At 43.7% G+C, this 21,231-nt stretch overlaps 1 protein-coding gene across 1 annotated transcript in view; it reads left to right on the top strand.

Annotated features, from left to right (window-relative positions):
• Positions 1-21,231, top strand: part of LOC146817393 (uncharacterized) — a 1,110,110-nt gene that overhangs the window by 957,480 nt on the left and 131,399 nt on the right. The gene's annotated exons all lie outside the window — the stretch shown is intronic.

Here is a 21,231-nt window from a genome sequence, read left to right as displayed (position 1 = left end):
CCTGGCTCTTCGAATGATCCTACATCCAGAAGGACCAGCAGCACCCCCACCCCTCAGCACCTTCAGACTCTCATGGATGAGTAGCCAAGGTATACAAGCCCCCGACTGATATGGTTGATTGACTCCGGTGTCAAGTTACACCGTATGGTCATGGATGGCTGTGTGATTAAAGTATAAGGACAAGGATTTGCGAGCCTGGCCAGCAGAGCTACACTAACGTGCGGCCATCTTGCCGTGGTCTCTCTAGCGCCCCAACAAGCTGTTTTGTATGGTTACATCGGAGATCAGCGTAGCTTATGAAAATGTGTATCCCTCATTTCCGCTCACCAAGGTGCAGTCAACTTAACAATTGGACGCTGTGCGGGACTGCACCTCCCACTGAAACCTGAGCACTTGCCATACACAGTATTCACCCATTAAAGTGAAGGACTGATCTGCTAATGGAGCCCATAAACGAAACACAATCATACTGGGAAATCCACCACAAAGACCCAGAAGGGTTAAGGGACTCATAAAAATACACTTCATTCTCCAAAGTATGCCCCTCTCTTCGCCCCCTCCCCACTTCAGCAAGCACCCTCCCTAAAGTACAGCATGCTCTGTGTGCACCACTAGCTGCATTGGCATCCAGCAAACCCCAATCCCGCAGCTACACCCCCATGCCCTTCCCTCCACCCCAGTAGCGGGCCCAAAAGCAGCAGCTGCACCCCACAATGCACAGAAAAGGCCCTGAAAGCAAATCCTGTCATGTCAATGCCACCACCCACAGCACTTTCAGCTATCCAAGCACTAGCAGCCATGCTCAGCTCCGCCAATGCACATCAACTCCACCCGCTGGACCCACTGACATTCAAACTGAGGGCCCCCGCAAGGCTCCTGCCATTGATTTCAACTCAGCCATGCAGCCTCTCTGCCGGCACCCACAAACAGGACTGAAAACACATCTCCTGACTTACAGCAAGGTGTGCCTCCCAATTTCTCTTCCACCCTATCTCCTTCCCTCAAACCCCCTATAACCTCCTGCCTTCATGTACTCTCTCCCCCTACCTTTTAACCCTGCATCCTTCAGTCAAACTCACCCTTCCTTCCTTTTTCTCTCTCTCCTCCTTGATGCTGCATGTCTTCATTTTAATATTTGGATAAATCTTTCCATATTACAAGAGTTTGTACATTTGTGTGCAATGAAATGCAGCCTTTCTTTGCAATTATGTATCATCTTTTTTAACCTTGGTAACACAATCAACACAATTACACTCTACACCATGACACACAAATCCAATCAGCATAATTTCACTCAACTACATACACTTCCACGCCATACCATTGAACTCGACACATTTCCATTCCACAGCACATAATTTGACAACAAACCACATATTTCAACTCAACAATACAATTACATAACACACCACCTTCATCCAATTCACACCACAGAATTCCACATCATACCACAAAATTCAACAACACACCACCTAATTAAACGCCCCTACATACCCCGCCACAACACAAAATACCATTCCACATAATTACACTCTGACACACAATCCCTCTCCGCATACTTCCAGTACACTCAATATCACAAAATTACTATCCACATATTTCCACTGCACACCATGCCACATAATTCCATTAATTACTCAAATCTACACCACTCAATTCCACCACACACAATTCCACAATTAACAATTCCAATCCAACTAACATAATTCCACTCCACACCACATACATCCACTCGACTTCAAACAAAACATGGCTAAAAGACATTGTCATTTACAACGCCATTAGCTCAAACTCTCAATAATACGAGACCTATTGCATTGCAAATTCTTGTTCTGCATGTTGCAACCTCACTTTTCTGCTTGCTTTTCACTGTTTCTCTTGTCTTCCCTCGTTTTAAGTTTTTTTCAAATGTTTACTTTTTCTTCTGCTAGTTTCTCATTGTCCATTTCTTGCCTATCCCCATCCACCTCCTCACAGCATCCATCTCTCCTCCCAGGACCTACTTAATGGAGGCTGCAGAACAGCCTCAAAGTGGACAGGTGCAGCATGTTCACTGCTGGTGCTCCAAAGGCAAGCTTCTCTGCGCATGGACCCCTAGTTCCCCGCCCGTCCACAGATACGATGTTGCCGTCCTCCCGCGGCCTGAACAACGGACAACCAAGACACTCTACGATGGGACCATTCTCCTGTGCCAGTTGCATGTTCTCCTGCACCTACACAAGCACCACCAAACCACAAAACACTGCGCTGACTTCTCTCCCCACCAGAAGAACACACTGACTCCACTGCCTACTCCTCAACACGTGCTCTCTGTGCAAGCACTCCACTGAATTATGTGACCTTATCACCAACCTCGCCCCTGACATCATCTTCCTCACCAAGACCTGGCTCAACCCTACATCCGCCCCCGACATTGCCACAGGAATCCCCGACGGATACAAAATCACTTACCAGGACCGCACCAACAAGCCAGTAGGAGGAATGCCATCATCCACAAAGAGACCATACAGTGTACCAACCATCGATAAAACTACCAACCCCATGGAACACCTCAGCTTCAACTCCACATTGACAACAAGGCAACCATCAGAGGCACCCTTGCACATCGACCCTTAAGTCTGCATTCTAGCTTCTGCAACACCATTGAAGACTTCATTGTGCCCCTGGCCTTGTACTCCAAGGACTACATCTTCCTTGGTGACCTAAATTTCCACATCAGCAACCCGAATGACAATAACACTGCACATCTCCTTGACAGTATGGGCAGCCTCAGATTGACCCAGATTATCTACGACCTCATGTTCACCACAGGACACACGCTGGACCCCATCTTCACATCCAGCACCCACGTCAAGTAGAGCCACATCACAGAACTCACGTGGATCGATCATTCCCTCATCACTTTAGCATCTCCAGCCATCTCAAACCCCCCAAGATATCAAACGCAATCGCATTGCAGCTGGAACAAAATCTCAGACCAGCTGGACAAACACTATCAACAACTCCAACACCACCAACATCCAACAGGAAGTTAAGGATTTCAATGTCTAGATCGCCAACCACGCCAACAGCATCATCCCCATCAAGACCAACAACCAGAGAAAATCATCCAAAAGGGCCATCTGGAGCCCCCAAGGACTCAGAACAGCGATGTTATACAGTAAACAGTTGGAGAGAAGATGGCGTTCCAGCAAAAACACCTCAGACAGGGTAGCCTTCAAGACCTCCCTCAACCTCTACCATTGCTTGCTGCGGACAACAAAGACAGTACTAGCTGCATGCATTGAAATCAGAGCCAACAACACCAAGAAACTTTTCAACATCGATAAGTAATTCTCCAACCTGGCTGCCAGCGAAAAGATCATCACTCCCTCGCAAGAGCTGTGTGAAACCTTGCCTTCTCCCATGACAGAAACTTCGGACTCCAAACTTTCACCTACGGACTTAGACAGAAATGTCACCACCTCAACTGACACAAACCACAGACTGCTCACATGGAAAGAACCCCCTCTCGACCCAGGACATTACCTTCACCATGAAATCCACCCACTCAAAAGCTCTCACAGACCCATGCCTGCACCACATCTTCAATCTCCGAAAGCAAAGGATCGGCCAGGAACTCATCACCCTGCTCAATGCCTTAGTTAGTGCTGCAACATTTCCAAATGCCTGAAAACATGCCAAAATTAGACCACTCCAGAAAACTTAAAAACTAACAGCCAATATCCCTGCTCCCTTTCTCAGCCAAGGTATTAGAAGAGATCATCAACAAGCAACTCATGACATACTTGGAGCAGAACCGGCTTCTCAACACCTCCCAATCCGGCTTCCGCAGCAAATCACAGCACTGAGACCGCCCTGATTGCAGCCACCAACTACATCTGAACCCTCCTCGACCAAGGAGAAATAACAGCTCTGATCCTCTTCGACCTCTCAGCGGCCTTCGATACCATATCCTACCACAGGCTGATCGCAAATTCCACATTGGCATCCAAGGGGACGCACTAAGATGGATCACCTCCTTTCTCCCTGGAAGAACACAGAGCATCCAGCTCCCAACTTTTACCTCTGAACTCAAGAACATCACCTGCAGTGTCCCCTAAGGCTCAGCCGTCAGCCCCACGCTCTTCAAGGCTTACATAACCCCGCTGGCCTCCCGAAAAGGCACGAGGGAGGTTGCGTATTAGCAGCGGATATGTACCAGAACAGAACCTTTATGATATTCAACAAGGCGCAGGACTGGTATTAGGTACCGGCAAGACACTTCTTACAGTATGCTTAAATTTCGTGTGCGGCCCATGAGATATGGACTACCTTTCCGGAGGAGCCACAGGAGTTGTACCAATGACGAAGCTGCTGGATCCAGGATCCATCAGGGCCCTCATTTCGTGACTATACGCAGCACTAAAGGAAGATTGCAAGACCGACTTAACAGCAGTCAGGAGGAAATGGGATGATGACCTGCCTGTGCCACTGATAGATGTGGAGAGGAAAAGATCACTAGCACAGGTGTCCGAAGCAACAAGCAATGCTAGGTTTAAACTCATTCAATTTCATAATTTGCATCGCACATACTTAACACCACAGCGCCGAGTACGGTTCACCCCGGGCATAGTCCCATCATGTCCCGCTGTGGCACAGACCCCGTCACATTTCTACATATGACATGGAGTTGTGTCCAATTACAGGGGTATTGGGAACAGATGGTACAGACATTACGCTCTGCGACTCAGGAAAATATAGAAATCTCTGTAAAACACTGCTTGCTGGGTGTACTCCCTACGCTGAAGAGAGGGGCGCGAATATGTCTTAAATTTGCAATGCTGGGACTGGTCCTGGCTAAACGATGTATTGCAATAAATTGGATTCTTCCCGCACCCCCCTCACTGGATAGATGGTGCAACAGGAGTGTGACGGAAGAATGTCGCCTCAGGGCCATGAGAATGGATGAGAATGCTAAGAAGGACCTGACAGAATGGAGACACATGCTAACAGAGGTATCAACGACAACTGCTCAGAGCAATGACGTGGTCACACCTACACAGTCATTCACTCACAGCGCACTGGTACCTGGTGCAGAGAATACAAATAGCCAACCCGCACCCATACTGAACTAGCCACCGGGGAGAGGGGAAGAGTTGGGGGTGGTTAATTCTTTGGTTAAATATTATCCCTGTTATGTAAAAATGTAAAGTGCATTGCGATATAAGAAATTCACTGGACCAGTATAACCGATGTTTGATTTGCATGGGAAGAACTATTGTTTGAAAATACTTGATGCCCTACGATATGTATTTGATGAATGTATAAGCTATGACACAATGTTACCAATAAAAATAAGTTACAAAAAACAAAAAAACCCTGCTGGCCAACATCGTCAGATTGCCCCGTCTCAACATAATCTCCTACACTCCCAACTCATCTTCTCATTCACCGATGACCCCACCACCACAAGGACCAAATTCCGCAGATCGGAAGTACTGATCTTTGGCAGCAATAGCAACCCATGGAAACAATAGCAAGTCCTGGTGGCCATCTGACCTAGGAACCTCACCCAAACCCTCCTACCACGCCAGAAACCTTGGAATCATCATTAGCGCAAGCTCACCCTGAAATCACAGATAAACGCCTTCTCCGCCTGTTTTCTCACTCTGCACATGCTACGTAAGAGCTTCAAATGGCTACCACTGCACACAAGACGGGCGGTGACAGAGGCCCTCATCACCGACTGGACTACGGCAACGCTCTCTATGTAGAAATTGCCGCACACCTCCCACAAAGGCTTCAAACCATACAGAACGCTACAGCCAGAGTCATCCTTGACCTCCCCTTAAAAACCCACATCACACACCACCTCATGCAACTCCACTGGCTCCCCATACAGAAGAGATGGCAATTCAAGGTGCTGACCCCAACACACAAAGCTATGTTCAACCAAGGGCCTGCCTTCCTTAACCAATGCCTGAACTCCCACCAACCGGCAAGAAGACTAAGCTCTGCCTCCCTATCACTGGCCCACACTCCCGCATCTATATAAGGTGAAGTGGAGGTCGCTCCTTCTCCGACATCACAGCAAAGACCTGGAACAGCCTCACCAATGAACTCCAGACCATCAACTCACTTCAAGACCTGGATATTCGAATGAGACCTCCGGGACCTGCAAGCGCCTGGATACCCTATTGGGTGATTAGCTGTGCTTTACAAATCCTGATTGATTGACATGATGCGTTAATGTCAAACAGGGGCAGTAACATGGATGACGCGCGAGTCTGCTGGGCTCTATAGTGCTTCGAAGAGCTTTTTGTGCCTGAATGAAAAATGACATGGGAACAAGTCAGACAAAAATCCCCAAATGCCAGATTTACGCTGATACATTTCCATTACCTGCATAGAACGTACTTTACTCTGCAGAAACTGGACCAGATCTACCCCAATAGAACATCTCAGTGTAGTAGACTTATGTTGAAAAAGCTTTATTAAGAGAATTTCCAAAAACTAAGAAAAGGTAACACCGGAAGGCGTGTACTTCTAAAGCTCAATTAAACCTAATTGCTGGTACCCCAGACTTTTTACCTTCTTCAATGACAGTTGAAGTCTATAGATACTGTGGAGGAAAGACTGGAAACCTCGCAGGAGAAAGACCTATAGGTAGAATCCATTCTTTGGAGTCTACTAACTGAGGGAATCAATCAGTATAATAGAATCTGGGAGAACCAAGTGAACCCCCCTCGATGGTTTCTCAGGACACAGTCACCAAAGTAGTTCTTTGAGGATTTTGAGAGTGAGTGAGATTGGAGAGTCTAGGAGAAGCAAAGCAGTGATCTGGTGTTGAAGAATGTGTTTGGATATCATGCCCAAGTGCTGTCTCGCTGAGAGTAGTATAAACAGCATTGCTGCCTAAAACAAAGAAAACCATCTCAGGTGCTGTAATCTCTCTGAAATCTACCTAAACTAAAAGATACTAGGAAAAAACCTACAGTATCTCCCTGAACTTTCAACCAAAAAGATGTGCAATTTGATGAATGGAGAATCTGATAAAAAGACCTTCCACAAATCTATTTTGAGTCTTGATCCTATGAATTACAAGCCTTGTAAAAGTATGTAATGAAGTTTCAACAGGTTGATCAGAAACTGATGTTGGCTTAGAAGACTGCAAACTATGGGAGTTGCTTTCTGTATGAAGCTGACTTTACTTCCATAAACTATCTGATTATCTAACAGCAATATTGGTAAATGGCTTCATGGATTGGGACATGCAAGTAAGCATCATCTAAGTCCTGAAAATGTGGGTATTCAGTCAAAATATCGAGGAGGAAATGTCGACTTACACTAATATCGAGTTTTAAAAATCGTGACACAGAAATATCGACAACCAGAATATTATGATGAAGAATATCGACTTTAAGGTAAGAAATATTGATTTTAAAAATATAGAAGTTATTAATATTGTTTACAAAAATATATACTTGCTTAAAATATCGATTTTTTAATTAGTGTTGTATATTTTAATATATATTTAATATATATTTTAAATATATGTGATTTTTTTGTATAAGTATTGTTTATTTTTTTATTCTGTTACATTTTTAGTAGTTATTAATTTTATTTTAATTAAATTTCGCGTTTTTTTAGTTTCGTTGCGGATTGTGGGTTTATAGGGGAATAGGGTGGGAAGTAATTTAATTATAATAAATCAATGAATATTTTTTCTTTATTAATATTTATTTAATTAAGATATTATAATGTTAATTGTGTTTTTGGTACATTTTAGATGTGGATTGGGGTGTATATAGGGCTAAAGGGTAAAAAGTAATTTATTTGTAATTAATTAATAATTAGCTGTTAATTAATATTTAATTAATCGACAATTATGGTAATTGTGTAATTAATTTTAGGTGCGGGTTGTGGGATTTTAAGGGGTAAAGGGTAGGAAGTAATTTCTTTGGAATTAATTAATAATTAGTTGATTAATATTAATTAATTGACAATTAAGGTGCCGATTCCGATCCGTTAAAAAAGAAATACCGTCCGACTCGTATCTGTATTTTTTTACGTACGAATCGTACAAGTCCCGTACAAACGGCGAAGTACGATTCGTACGTGAAAAATACATACGAATGACCTCTGGAAAAGTCTACAAGACGTCCCTGGACAGTTTTACATACGAGTCGTAAAACTGAAGTCCGATCCGTACCGGCGTCCCGAATACACAAGTGTATGGAAAACGTCCTGTACGGAGCGTACATACGGGACTGGGGGTACGGCGCGTACATACGGGGGGGCTGGGGGTACGGCGCGTACATACGCGGGGCTGGGGGTACGGTCCGTACATATGCAATGTTGGGGTACGCACCGTACATGATGACACGTACGATGTGGGTGATGGCGTGTACGCCGCGTACCGGGCCCCCTTTTCCTCATGCATCGCGGTGTACTTAGCTTTTCCGGCACTTTTTGGCTCCCGTAAAAATATAGCAGTGCGGAGTGCTGTGGGTACGAATCGTACTTGCTGGTCCGTAAAACGCTGCCGGACTCCGTGCGGACGTCGCGGACGCGCTGTCCAGGATCGGAATTGTATGTATTTTTTAGCCGTACTGTGTTTTTTACGAATCGTACGGAAATGGTATTTCTGTACGAATCGTACTTGCTAGTTGGTACGGTGGAATTCCCGGGTACGAGTCGTACGGAGAAAACGCTCCGTACGACCATTTGTACCCGGGTTTTACAGGATCGGAATCGGCACCTATATGTTTTTTTTTAAATATTAATATTTTTTTAACATTTATATTTTTTTACTTAACATTTTTTTTTATTCTTGTTATGATATTTTGTTTGGTTTTTAATTTTGCACTGACTGGAGTGAGAATAAAAATGTTACCCCTCCGCAATCCAACACTTTCCCTATTTATGCACTGACTGGAGTGGTAATAGTAAATTTTATCCCTCCACTATATAACACTTTCCCTACTGTTGCACTCATTGGAGTGGGAATAGTAATTTTCACCCCTCCACTATCCAACACTTTCCCTACTGTTGCACTCCCTAGAGTGGGAATAGTACATTTTATCCCTCGCTATCTAACACTTTCCCCACTGTTGCACTCGCTGAAGTGGGAATAGTAAATTGTATCCCTCTGCTATCCAAACTTTCCCTACTGTTGCACTCATCGGAGTTGGAATAGTAATTTTTACCCCTCCGCTATCCAACACTTTCCCTACTGTTGCACTCACTGGAGTGGGAATGGTAATTTTATCTCTCCGCTATCCAACACTTTCCCTACTGTTACACTCATTGGAGTGGGATTAGTAATTTTTACCCCTCCGTCATCCAACACGCAGGGCTTCCAAGATGTCCAATTTGCAACCACTGATAACCCACTAAACTCACTAAACTTCATCTATAGAAATACAAATGTCTTAAAAGACTTGGAGAGGCCCTCCACTGGATGACCAGGACTGATGTAGTCAGTAACGGTGTGGAGGTTTAGGCACCATTTATGAGCATTCTTCCTCTGTGACTGTTGTTTCTTGTAATTTCAGTGATACTTTGCGGGCCAGTAACAGTGAGAAACAAGCATTGGCATAGCCAATAGGTCTCGCCTATTGGCTTTGCCAATGTTTTTAAGCTATTTTGTAGAGCATTGTGGCTACTGTGTATCATTTGAAAAAGTTATTATAAAAAAGTGTTATAGTAATTTTTGCTCCCCTATATAAAACCAAGAAGACATTATGTACTAATGAACGACCGCTTACATTAAAAAATGTATTCTTGTTTTTTGTGTCCTTGCAATGCTGGTAACTTCTTCCTGCCTGTTCAAAATAGATATATATTACCCCCAAGGACAAGAAGAGTCTCCCATCTCACATAACTCAGATACCGGTCCACTGCCCAAGTGTCCGCCTTACCAATCTGACCCTAGGCGCCTTATGCCAGTAGTTACAAATACCCCCTGTACCAGTAACTCGGGGGGGAGTGTGTAACTCGGTGCTACTCCTGACACGGTGACTCCAGAACCATTGGTCCTCAGGCAGCTCCACATGTCACTTGACACCCAAACTCACGTCTAGCTGGACAGGGGCAGGTTAAAGACAGTGGTGAGCACCATGCAGTGCATTATGGGATCGTGGTGGGTGATAGGAGTTTATGATGATTAACAAGCTGAGGGGGTTTGGGGTTAAGGTGGGCTACAGGCTTCAGTACATTCAGGGAGGTAGCCTCTGAGGGTCAGATGTGTATTTTATCTTTCAGAGAGAGTGTTAATCATGTGCACCGGATTCCAGAACCAAGCTATGAGTCTCCTGAAAAATGCTATGAATAACACCATTCAATTCAGCCAGAAACCCCGCCTGAGAGTGGATACGTCGATGCTTTCAACTTCACTGTTAAAGTTCGGACAGTAACTCAGGAATGAAACACACATGCACAGAGGTACATGAAACCACACCTACAAACACATGCCCTTTAATGCAAAAATACTCAAGCATGCATGCATTTGAGCGGGTATCTCACAAGTAGATGAAAATACGTTGTACAGACATTCCTGTTAACATATGCTTGCGTGTGCAAACATACTTGTAAACACACAGCTAGTGCTCCAGAAGCTGGTATGTGCAGATAGCTTTACCTCTGCGGGGATATTAGGTATATTTCTTTATTCAAACAATGCAACTCTGCTGTTGCGTGTGCACTAATTGCATCAGTACACATACAGTCCTGGGGTATTGCACGTCCATTGGTGCATTAATGCTTGCTACAGACCAGAGCTGTGCATGTGCATCAACCTATTCACAATGGAAGGGTTTAAGCACACTCGTGGAATGATTGCATGATAAATGTGCGCTCCAGACAACGTGCAAGGAATCATGAACACACGGATTCATACGTTCGCACGGATTCCTATAAGTGCAACCCATAAGTGCCGGTAATCAGGTGCAGCATTTGAGCCATGTTTTTCACGGATTTGACTGAATAGCTTAAAAGCTATGTCCGTGAAAGCCGTTGCGCAAGTGCACATTCAAAGCCAGGCGCGTAAAAATGAATTGTAAACATGAGTCAAAAGCCATGCATCTGTCATCTGAACCACACACATGCAATTCACAGCAATACATGTGAACTGAATATATAAATGTAGCATCAAATGAAAAGCTTTGCTCAGTTGGAGCTCCGGTGCCGGATTCACACTTAAAGCTCCGCAGCAGTGCACATGCACTGATGTGTACAATGCCCATCTCCTTCGTCAGGCACATGCCGGGATCCAATGGGCAGCCGTAGGTGGTTCTATGCTGCTTTTCAAGTGGACCCAGTCCTCTACTAGTCGGCCCCCAAAGCAGAGCATGACAGAAGCACCAACATGGCCGCCACCCCAGTGTTTAACAAGCATTGGCCGCGCGGCAGTAAAAGTAACGCCGCGCGGCCCTAAAAGCGAAAGTGATCGCGATCACTCTGAAAGCAAAAGTGATCGTGATGATGCGCTAAAGCACAAGTTTTCAAAGTGCTGCTGAAGGCTAGCGGTTCGCGCGTGCATGCTCGCGTGAACGCAAGCGCTAGGCCAGCCTACAGCACTTTGAAAACTCACCTCCAAAATGTCTCTCCGAGCCAGCGCATGCGCTGGGCTCAGCGAGACCTAAAAAAAAGCATTCTAACTAAAAAAATAAATAAATAAAAATAACCCTTTGAGGATGTTGTTGAATACGTTTCTGCTTTGTCGAGAAAGGAATTGAGCGCTTTCTAATCTTAAAGGTTCTATGGAGCATATCATCGAGTACATGACCAAAAGCACTAAAATAGGTTTCCTAATAGCAGCCTTCTAAACTCCTTCAGCCTTCCAATCTTGTTCTCAGGTTTGACAATGGGCCTTCATTGCTGCTCGTCCTGCCCAGGCTGATGAATGGATACTTTTGAAAGTCACATCATAAATGAGCCAAGACTGCATTTTAATCCAGGCTGAGAGATCACTTAATCCTCTACATCATATGCTGGAAAAGGTCAGTTTTAAGACTTGGAAAATGAACTGTTGAGTGTAAATAAAAAATAATCATTCTTTCTTTACTTTTCCCTCTTGCCAGCTCATTTTACGTCTAAATGGTCAAAGAAAGATTCGTTCATTACATGTTTTACCTCATCTCTAAAAAGATAGCCCTGGACTGAGGATTTACAGACCTCTCTTGTCCAATTGTATTTCTCCCTTTTAGAAGAAATACATGAGACATAATGTAACCAGAACCTGTGATTTATAAAAAGAGCGATGGGAACAATAGTAAATGTAAATGTACAGATATTTATATAGCGCAAATCACCAACCGGTCTCTAAGCGCTTGCTTAGGGAACCCGTCCTGGTATTCCCCTGTGAGATAACCCAGCAGGGCATCCACAAGGTGAAAGCCAGGCATCCCGCCACGAGGGATAAATACAAAAAATATCTGCTGTACCTATAGTTATTTTATAAACGCATCTAAGTCGTTTCTTAAGACAGAGAGGAACCACTCTTACTGGACTGTGTAAGGATTACAAAACACATAAAAATGAGGTATTAATCCATATTTTAATTTTTGACCTTGTTAGAAAAATACTTATTCAATGAATACGTGAGATTTAGACATTATACCACCATTTTCATACAAACAAAACCCAGACCTATTTGTCCTACAATACATTGGTGCCCATGGACAATCTGTGGAATAAAATTATTCACACATACTCATTCATACTCAGACGCATTCATACATTATAACAAAAGACACATGACCCTAACTACTAAAATTAGAACAAAATGCAGGCCCAAGATAATGGTAAGCGAGTCTTCTTAAGTGTTAAACATAAACCAAGGGGTGCAAAAGAAGAATGGCATATGGTAAACAGAATGGGGTAACAAGAAAAATGTTCTTGTAGTATCTTAATAAATCTGTGTAGTGAACAATCCAGTTCAATATGCCGACGCGCGTTTCGGTGTGACGCCCCCTTATAACCGGGGCAACACCTTCTTCAGGGCGAGAAATTATTCAGACATAAGTTCCATGGGACCTATCAAGTGATAAATAACAATTAGTGAACACAAAACTGTTAATTCTAAACATATCTATTAGATGACACTGATTATTTATAAAGTTACAACATACAAAATACATCTAAGATAGACACTGGTCCAGATAAATGAGTGGTTGAGCATTAAACATATTAATTATATTATGAACGTTGCACACATAATGGAAAATAACGAACAGAAAATCAAATTTGAGAGAAGTTTATGAAAGAATACACATGCAACAATTGGTTAGGTCATATTGGCAATTGATCAAAAGGAATCCTGAATATATAGCTAGGACTGGATACCGTTGCATAAAATCTGGTAAACAGCATTTAGATAAACTCAGTAAATAAAAGATATCATTTGGGGATTCATATATCATCAAGAGAATGATATCAATTGAGGGATAGGTGAGTTTCGAGGACAGTAATAAAAAGTAGGGGTGCTATATCTGCATGAAGCTGATGGTTAGGAAAAGGAAGATAAGAGACATGCTCACCAAGGGATCAGATGGGAAGATGAGAATAATTATCTCTCTTTCTCCTTAATTGATGCAACCTCAGTACTTCTAGTGGTACACATATATAGCAATGTAGAGGAACTTTTCAACTTATAGGCATGCGAGATCTAAGGAAGAAAGTAGATCAGGAAAGATTTACATTTCTAACATAAAGCATAGTTTGTTAGATTTGTGATGTTTATGAAATCAACAATTTATAGGTGTTCTCTGTTCTCACTATTTAGGCAACGAATAAGAGTCAATGGGTCAGGAACACCAGTTAAAACAAACTGGGCTAGTGATTCTTTATATATATGAATCCTAGAGCTAAGTCATAAGTGAGAAACTTGAAGATGTAAATCATCACCTGTTAAGTTTTAGGGAGACCACCCCGTAATTCCAGCTAGATGTGCACCTATCCTCACGCTTCCACGGTTGGTGAGGAAAAGGAAAATGTATTCTGCCACAGCCTATGGTGAGTCAGACAAAGTGATTAGAGTTAGCAATAGGCTAATTATGGGGTTAAGCTAATTACTAATCATTGCCCCGTATGAAACGTGAAAACCTCAAAGATGTGATTAATCACCTTTTAGGGCGTATCGTTGTTCCTGTTTATCGTGTGGCTGGATGAAAAAAGAAGAATAGGATTCCTCCGCAGTATCTGGAGGGTCAACTAACAAAATAAATAGAATTAGCACTCCAGCGTCACTTAACAGAGCGGAGAAACTGAAGTCGTAGTCATTCAGTCTATTATCTGAGCGCTTACCGGTTTTTTAAAGCGTTCAGGCCTTCGCCTACGTCCAGGTGTGCAGATCAATGTGGGCGCTGCTCCGCATATTACGCGAGTAACTCCACACGTTAATTAATCGCCGTTTCAGTTCAAGGAGTGTGACCGGGGGGAAAAAAAAAAAAAAAAGAATAGAGTTCCTCCGCCGTATCTAGTGGGCGAAATAAAAAGATAATAAAAAGTTAATAAAAAGTTAACGCAACTGTGCAGATAGAGCGAGTGAGGGAGCTGATGTCTTAGCCTAAATGCCTATTTTATACGCGCTTACCGAGAGGAGGCTTTCTGATGCTTTCAGTTCTTCGTTTTGTTCCAGGCACGTAGATCAAAGTAGATGCTGCTGCGCTGCTGGTCCTCTGCTTACTGCGAAGCGAGCAACGACCAGTGTGATTAGGAGCAGCTGCTTATATACTAACAGGGGCTGACATCACGTCCTAGGGTAATATCAAAGAGGTGGCTGTGGATTCTGAGCCGGATTCGGATCGGGGTGTTTTATGGTCACCAGTATGATCGCTGTTTGTGATGCGGCACCTTCCCAGATACAGTAATCCCTGACATTCTGCAGTGCAGTCGATAACAGGGAATTCGTGATAAGGGCTCAGGTAGATAAGTTAAAGAGCGCCTTAATAATATTGTGTATGTGTCCAAAGGATTTAGCGAAGGGAACCAATGGAGGATCTATTGTGTTAGTTCATGACAGAGATTAATAGGGATCCAAATCGTTTTTTGGTCTCTTTCAAAGGGACACATAGCTCTAATATAATGCTTAAATAATAGCATTCTCCCAGGGCAATTCCTCATTGAGCCCCCTAGTCTTGGAATCCAGGAAGTAGATCCAAAAGACTTCTCGCTTTTTGCGTATCCGGGTGCTGTCAGTGCCTTTTTGCATGCGGACCCTTTCTAAGATTGTCCAACGTAGGTCCTTCTCAGTGTGGTTGGACTCCATCCAATGTTTGACCAATGGTGCTGAAAGGTTATTTCGCCTGATGTTAGATTTGTGTTCCCCTATGCGTATTTTGCATTCTCTGCCAGTCTCTCCTACATAGGGGATTTTGCATGGGCATAAAATAACATAGATACAGTTAGTAGTTTTACAGTTGGTCATTTCATTGAGATTGATGGTTTTATTATTGATTACAAGGGTGTCGTTGACAATAGCGTTGGGGCATGCTTGACATCCTCCACATTGGTGATGTCCAAGAACCGGGGTATTGCCAAAAAGGGATCTCTGTGTCAAAGTATTCCGCTCTTGTGGTTTGGCTCTAACCAATAGGTTTTTTAGGTTTTTGTTCCTCCGGAATGCAAATAAAGGCTTGGGTATCTTCTCTGCTTCATTGTCCAGATTTAGGAGGTGCCACTGCGAATTGATGATTTGTCGTATTTTATGGTTTATGGAAGAGTGTTTGATGACACAAACCAGTTTTTCCATCTTGTTTTCTTCCTTCTTGGGTGTAAACAAGGTATCCCGATTAAAATATCTGGCTCTCTTGAGGGCATCCCTAACAAGCCTGTTAGGGTATCCTCGTAAGAGGAATTTTTGTTTCATTGACTCTGCGTGTAATAGATAATCTTTGATTGATGAACAGTTCCTGCGCAATCGTAAGAACTGACTGAATGGAATGCTTGATTTTTGACTGTTGGGATGGAAGCTTTCAAAGTGGAGCAGAGTATTCCTGGAGGTGGGTTTGGTAAAGAGTGATACCTGAAGAAGGTTGCTCTCATGTTTAACATAGACATCCAAAAATTCCAGCTTTTCAGTGCTACTTTGTGCCGTGAAATGAAGATTTGAATCGGCTAAATTGATCCAGGAAATGAATTCATTAAGGGATTCTCGGTCACCGCTCCAGACGAAGAAAATATCGTCTATGAAGCGTGACCAGTGGCGAACATTTTCATAGAACGGGGCAACCTCGTTATAAATATTACGCTCTTCGAAGTGTCCCATATATAGACAGGCGACACTCGGCGCACAGGCTGCCCCCATGCTTACTCCCTGGACTTGATGGTAAAAGTCACCATCGAACTCAAAAAAGTTCTCTTCCAGAACCACTTCCAAACATTCGGTCAAGAATGTGCTGTTTTGTAATGATGCCACAGAATCTATTTTGTCTTTGACTACTTCCAACGCATCTCCCTGAGGTATGTTGGAATATAGGGACTCTATGTCCATGGTGACTAATATCTCTCGTTCAGGATCGTACTGTAGGCCTTCTATTTTGGAAATGAAATGCCCTGTATCCTTCACATAAGATGGAAGCATGGTGACCAGGGGTTGGAGGAAACGATCGATATATTTTGATAGGGGTTCTGTTGCTGACCCAATAGTAGATACGATGGGTCTCATTGGGGGGTCCTTCTGGTCTTTGTGAGTTTTTGGTACTCCGTAGATAATGGGAATCCGAGTATAGGTGGGGGTAAGATACTCTGCTTCCTTTTCACAAATTTCTCCCCTTTCTACGGCTGACATGACTATTCGGAGAATTCTCCGTTTTAGTCTTGGTTCTGGGTTGACAGTAATTTTTAAATAGTGTCTCGGTGACCCCAAGAGTGTATTCATCCTGTTCTTATAGTCATCTGTGTTAAAAATGACTATACCTCCACCTTTGTCACATGGTTTCAGAGTGACATCGTTGTTTTTCTTAAGGGTGTTTAATGCGTTTTTTTCTTCCCTGGAGATATTGTTCATCGGAAAGGGTACAAAGGCCGTTATTTTTCCAATCTTGTTGAGGACGGCTTTTTCGAAAATGTCGACTTCTTTGCCAACTTGATCGATGGTAGGTGTAAAGTTGGATGGGGGTTTTAGGCCTGAACGGTTTTCATTGTCCTCAGAGATACTCACTAGCCCAGTTTGTTTTAACTGGTGTTCCTGACCCATTGACTCTTATTCGTTGCCTAAATAGTGAGAACAGAGAACACCTATAAATTGTTGATTTCATAAACATCACAAATCTAACAAACTATGCTTTATGTTAGAAATGTAAATCTTTCCTGATCTACTTTCTTCCTTAGATCTCGCATGCCTATAAGTTGAAAAGTTCCTCTACATTGCTATATATGTGTACCACTAGTAGTACTGAGGTTGCATCAATTAAGGAGAAAGAGAGATAATTATTCTCATCTTCCCATCTGATCCCTTGGTGAGCATGTCTCTTATCTTCCTTTTCCTAACCATCAGCTTCATGCAGATATAGCACCCCTACTTTTTATTACTGTCCTCGAAACTCACCTATCCCTCAATTGATATCATTCTCTTGATGATATATGAATCCCCAAATGATATCTTTTATTTACTGAGTTTATCTAAATGCTGTTTACCAGATTTTATGCAACGGTATCCAGTCCTAGCTATATATTCAGGATTCCTTTTGATCAATTGCCAATATGACCTAACCAATTGTTGCATGTGTATTCTTTCTTAAACTTCTCTCAAATTTGATTTTCTGTTCGTTATTTTCCATTATGTGTGCAACGTTCATAATATAATTAATATGTTTAATGCTCAACCACTCATTTATCTGGACCAGTGTCTATCTTAGATGTATTTTGTATGTTGTAACTTTATAAATAATCAGTGTCATCTAATAGATATGTTTAGAATTAACAGTTTTGTGTTCACTAATTGTTATTTATCACTTGATAGGTCCCATGGAACTTATGTCTGAATAATTTCTCGCCCTGAAGAAGGTGTTGCCCCGGTTATAAGGGGGCGTCACACCGAAACGCGCGTCGGCATATTGAACTGGATTGTTCACTACACAGATTTATTAAGATACTACAAGAACATTTTTCTTGTTACCCCATTCTGTTTACCATATGCCATTCTTCTTTTGCACCCCTTGGTTTATGTTTAACACTTAAGAAGACTCGCTTACCATTATCTTGGGCCTGCATTTTGTTCTAATTTTAGTAGTTAGGGTCATGTGTCTTTTGTTATAATGTATGAATGCGTCTGAGTATGAATGAGTATGTGTGAATAATTTTATTCCACAGATTGTCCATGGGCACCAATGTATTGTAGGACAAATAGGTCCTGGGTTTTGTTTGTATGAAAATGGTGGTATAATGTCTAAATCTCACGTATTCATTGAATAAGTATTTTTCTAACAAGGTCAAAAATTAAAATATGGATTAATACCTCATTTTTATGTGTTTTGTAATCCTTACACAGTCCAGTAAGAGTGGTTCCTCTCTGTCTTAAGAAACGACTTAGATGCGTTTATAAAATAACTATAGGTACAGCAGATATTTTTTGTATTTACTTGTGAATTTTCCCCTGCTGCTCTACCTTCATTCATTCAGGGGTTCCCCTTTTCTAGTGGTTTATCCCGCCACGAGGGGCCATTGTGGAGATTAAGCAAGCTATTGCCCAGAGTCGCAGAGTGTGAACCCATGAATTGAGTATGCACTGGAGCGAGAATTATCGAGTCCATGGACAATTTATGGACTCAAGACCCAGCCGAGCCGGGAATTGAACCCTGGTCCCGGGCTGATCTCTGCTTCCAGGTCTGCCTACTCTAACCAGTGAGCCACACTTCTCCACAGTAGTGGAGAGTACCAGTGCTAATGAATCCCAATCTAACATGAAGGTATTACTCTTGTCCCAAATTAACAATGTAATCTCAATGGAAAAACTATTCACAATTAAAGATAGCTCCTATGACATCATCACATGAAACAGTATCTTTGCACAGACATCACATGGAAATAATCCCTAAAACTGTGGAGATCAGGTGCGTTCCCTCTAAGATTCCATGTGCTAACCTGACCGTCTAAAACCAGAACATTAGAGGACGTAGCCTGGTACGCAAGATGGCAGACGTGCACTGAGCGAGCTTCCGGCAGATAACAGTTCCACCTTCTGTGACTCCTCTACCCTGGCAACGACAGTTACCTGAAAGTTTGGGAGTGCGACGCGATCATATCTGCCAAGGTTTCAGATTGCCATGTGTGACATTTTTAAAATTGCAGCGAAATTATGAGTGACAATCCAACAACTAAGAGTGACCCTTTCTCGTAAGCAAAAATCATGCAATGAAGACTAGGGAAACTTCTAAATATCATACATTACAGACAATTGAGCAACCAGAAACTCCTCCCAACTGGGCAGGTGACAAGGGAAAAATGCAAAGTAAGATGTTTTCATGTAAATGCACCCACTGGTGAAAAGTGACAACATACCAAAACCAGCTGCATAACTATTGATTGCATAGGCCCAGTAATGCATGTCGTTTTTAAATCGTCACGCAGCACTCCCTAGGCTAATGTTTACCCAGTCCTGCCAAGTATCACTTATCAGGCGTGACGCTAACGCATTTCAGTATGGTGTTCCTGCATCACCGCACTGAAATGCATTGTCATGCATTTTTTGCCACTGACCGGCACACTGCTGACAGCTCTGAAACGGCACCTCTGACACCTGTGTGCCGGGCGCCCAGCCGGGCCGCAGCAGACTTTACTTGCCAGGCTCAGTAACACTAAACAGTTAAAGATCGTGCTCTCACTAGTGCCGTGCTACAATGTTACAATCTGCCCGGCTGATGCCTGGAGACCTGGGCGGAGCCTGCCCTCAGCAGTAACGTTACAAGCAGCTCTGTGGCGCCGTGGGGGGGGCGGATGTGGTCCTGGAACAGGAAGTGAGGTCGGAGAAGCGGCGGGGCCGGGGTCGGACTCGACTGGAGTTGTGCTGTGTCGTTGGTCCGACCGCGTGGCGTCTGAGTCTGAGTGGCATGCGCTGCTGCCGGCTGCCTGTGCAGGAGGCCAAGGCAATAATTTATTAGAATATAATTAACCCGGTGGCGTTGTACCGACGGGATGGGCACAGCATCGAACTGAGTGACTCTAATGTGTGATTAAAATCAAAAAGGAGGGAGGTGCGGCTAAGAGTTGTCCCAGATGCAGCTCCTCACTGTACCCCCATTGCGCCGTTAGCCTCCCCTTCCTGCTGCCCCGTATGCCTGGACAGCAGTCTAAGTTGCGCCCGCTCCCGTTGTCACAAGGCCTGGGACGGAGGCCTACTTTAATGCATCCCCGGGGTAGCTGTCGGCTATGGATCATGGCAGACGTCGCCCTGCTCGCTCGATGGTTGGGCCAGAGCTGAGCCAAGCTGCCACCAGGGCTATAGCTGTGGCCAGGAGACAGACTTTAGAAACCCAAGGTGGCGAGACCCAGCCCCGGGAGGCCTGTGAAGAGTGCGGTTTGCAGCATCATGACACGTTGCACCGACCGGCGCTCCAATGAACACAGACTAATCCCAAGGGAGCGAGTTTTTGAAGCTCTTTATGCCACAGCTTGGCAGCACCTTAATAGAAGTCCTACAGGAGGCATCAGATGGCGCCATGCTCTCCCAGGACTGGTGACATGTGGAGATTGTTGTATTCCTGAAGCCGGGGCGACTGCCAGATCTACACTAGTCCTACCGTCTGATCTTCCTTCTAAATTTCTAAATGAAGCTCTTAGACAAGAACCTGGCCAATAAACTATTGAAATGCATGCCCGATCTTGTACACCTAGACAAAGTGGGCTTCATGCTCCAGCAGTCCACATGACATAACATGAGGCGGTCTAAAAAAGCCCTGGCAATGCTGGATCGCCAGGCACTCCCAGCAGCTGTGCTTTTAGCAGGTATGGACAAAGCGTTTGATTTTGTCAGCTGGCAATACCTATTTGCTCTACTGCAAAGCATTGATTTTGGCCCGCACTTGCTCAACTACGTGAAACTCTTGTACTCGGGCTTGATCGCTTCGGTTCGGCCGCGGAGAGATTTCGGCCCCTTTGTGGTGGGCAGGGACACCCATGAGGGATGCCCACTTTCTCCATTATTATTTGCTTTGGCAGTAGAACCCCTGGCAGTCTCGGTCCAGTCATACCCTTTGCTGATGGGATTCAAGAGGTCACAGGAGCTATCAGATGGAGTTGCACTGAATG

The sequence above is a fragment of the Triturus cristatus genome, chromosome 6, assembly GCF_964204655.1.
Source record: "Triturus cristatus chromosome 6, aTriCri1.1, whole genome shotgun sequence".
Classification (NCBI taxonomy): domain Eukaryota; kingdom Metazoa; phylum Chordata; class Amphibia; order Caudata; family Salamandridae; genus Triturus; species Triturus cristatus.
Note: the sequence above shows the minus strand (reverse complement) of the source record. Positions and strands in the feature narration are given on the sequence as shown.